The sequence below is a fragment of the Ischnura elegans genome, chromosome 8, assembly GCF_921293095.1.
Source record: "Ischnura elegans chromosome 8, ioIscEleg1.1, whole genome shotgun sequence".
Taxonomy (NCBI): domain Eukaryota; kingdom Metazoa; phylum Arthropoda; class Insecta; order Odonata; family Coenagrionidae; genus Ischnura; species Ischnura elegans.
This window is the reverse complement of record NC_060253.1, coordinates 14938273-14940794: the sequence shown is the minus strand read 5'-3', so window position 1 is coordinate 14940794 and position 2522 is coordinate 14938273.

Here is a 2522-nt window from a genome sequence, read left to right as displayed (position 1 = left end):
GATACCTCGTAATACAAAACGAACGCAATGATAATGGGACCGTATTAAAAATCTTTCATATTTTTAAGGGTCTGAGGGGGATGCACGTGCCCCCGTGGCCCCCCCCCTTAGATCCTTTCGCATATCATTCGATATACTGTTCCAAGATATCTCAACGGAAAAAGTTGACCTTTTTCCTTCGTTTATCAACTCTCTATGAGGAAAACCTACTCAGTTTCCTCCCGAACTCCCCGCATGCATTGGCTTCGCTCGGAACTGCCTTCCTGCGGTATCCAAGGTTCGAGTGGACAACAATGTATTGGCTTCTTAAATTTCATCTTTCACAGCTATTCTTCTGATGAAGATTTACTCTTAATTCCTCATTTCCAGCTATCAGAATTTGAATTTGGACGGATAGGAGAAATATCTCTCTCACTCAGACTATTTACAATCATTTCCTTTTCATTACGCTGAAACGTCTCCTAATCACATAGACTATTGGAAAAAATCGGGCAAGAAGCATAGCACAAGCTAGAAGAATGAGCGGTTTTTTCACAAATCGCTAATAGATCGCATCACGATACGAGTGGGCCGGGTCAGGTGATCTGTTTGGCAACAACATAACAGTTATAACAAAACAATACAGACGCGAGTTATTCGTTGAAGTGAATAAGAACCATTTCCGCTGTTTTGGTACGATTTTCGCTAAGGTTTGTCCGTATTTTTGGCACTAATTGTCTAGTAATCAATCATAATTTATATTTGTTCGATGGCACGTTTCGTTAAGTTTAATTTGTGACTGTTGTCTTCCACTGCCCACCAAATACATCTGAAAGTTCTGTGAATCTTTCTAATATTGTGGCTTCAGGCAAAACGGCTAGGTACTCGTTTCGGAGGAGAAACACGATTTCGATGTGACTACCATGGACAGCCAGGCATGAAGAGCAGCGTAACTACCACAAATAAAATATGATAAATTAAAAATCAAAAGGACAAAGATTACTGAATTTTCAGGACCCATAAGTTGCCAGAAGACAAAGAAATCTACGAAAATAAATGCGAAATCAGATTTCTTTTGCTTGGTGTGAACTGAAAAATACAGTGAGCCAAATGTTATCGAAGAATGGATATAGTCCAGCCAGTGCAAAGGATGGGCAAACGAGAACTGCACATTATATGCAGAAGAGGGAATCTACTTCTGAAATTATTGCCAAGACTAACTTTTCAATTTTTCAAGTTAACGAGTTAAATAAAAAGGAGTGAACAAGGACGGAGACAACAAAAAAGGAGTTAACAAATCAGGATTCTACAAAAAAGGTGTTAACAAGAAAGGAGTTAACAAAAAACGAGTAAACAAAAAAGTAATGAACAAAAATGAGTTAACAAAAAAGGAGTTAACAAAAAGGTAGTGAAAAAAAAGGAGTTAACAAAAAGGAATTAACAAAAAAGGAGTAAACAAAAAAGGAGTTAACAAAAAAGGAGTTAACAAAAAAGGAGTTAACAAAAAAGGAGTTAACAAAAAACGGAGATAACAAGAAAGGAGTTAACAAAGAAGGAGCTAACTAAAAAGGAGTAAGCAAAAAAGTAGTGAACAAAAAAGGAGTAAAAAAAAGGGAGTTAACAAAAAAGGAGTTAATAAAAAATGAATTATCAAAAAAGGACTTATTAAAAGAGGAGTTAAAATAAAAGGAGTTATCAAAAAGGGAGTTAACAAAAAAGGTAGTGAACTAAAAGGAATTATCAAAAAAGGAGTAAACAAAAAGGGAGTTAAGAAAAATGAAGTTAACAAAAAAGAAATTAACAAAAAAGGAGTTAACAAAAATCGAGTTAACAAAAAACGAGTTTACAAAAAAAGAGTTACCAAAAAAGTAGTGAACAAGGACGGAGACAATTAAAAAGGAGTTAACAAAAAAGAAGTTAACAAATAAGAGTTAACAAAAAACGAGTTAAAAAAAAAGTAATGAACAGAAAATGAGTAAAAAGAAAAGGATTTAACAAAAAAGGAGTAAACAAAAAAGAAGTTAACAAAAAAAGAGTTAACAAAAAGGAGTTAAAAAAATGAGATTAAAAAATAGGAGTTAACAAATAAGGAGTCTTTAAAAAAGGTGTTAACAAAGAAAAGTTAACAAAAAAACGAGTTAACAAAAAAGATATGAACAATAAAAGAGTGAACAAAAAAGGATTTAAAAAATATGAATTTAAAAAAAGAGGAGTTAACAAAAAAGGAGTTAACAAAAAAGGAGATAACAAAAAGGGAGTTAGGAAAAAAGAAGGTAACAGATACGGAGTTAACAAAAAAAGAGTAACAAAAAAGGAGTTTACAAAAAAAGAGTTAACAAAAAAGGAGGTAGCAAACAGGTATTGACCAAAAAAGGAGTTGACAAAAAGGAATTAACAAAAAAAGAGTCAACAAAGAGGGAGTTAACAAAAAAGAAGTTAACAAGAAAGGAGTAAACAAAAAAGGAGTTAACAAAAATGGAGTAAACAAAAAGGATTAATCAAAAAGGAGTAATCAGATAATGAGTTAACAAAAAAGGATATAA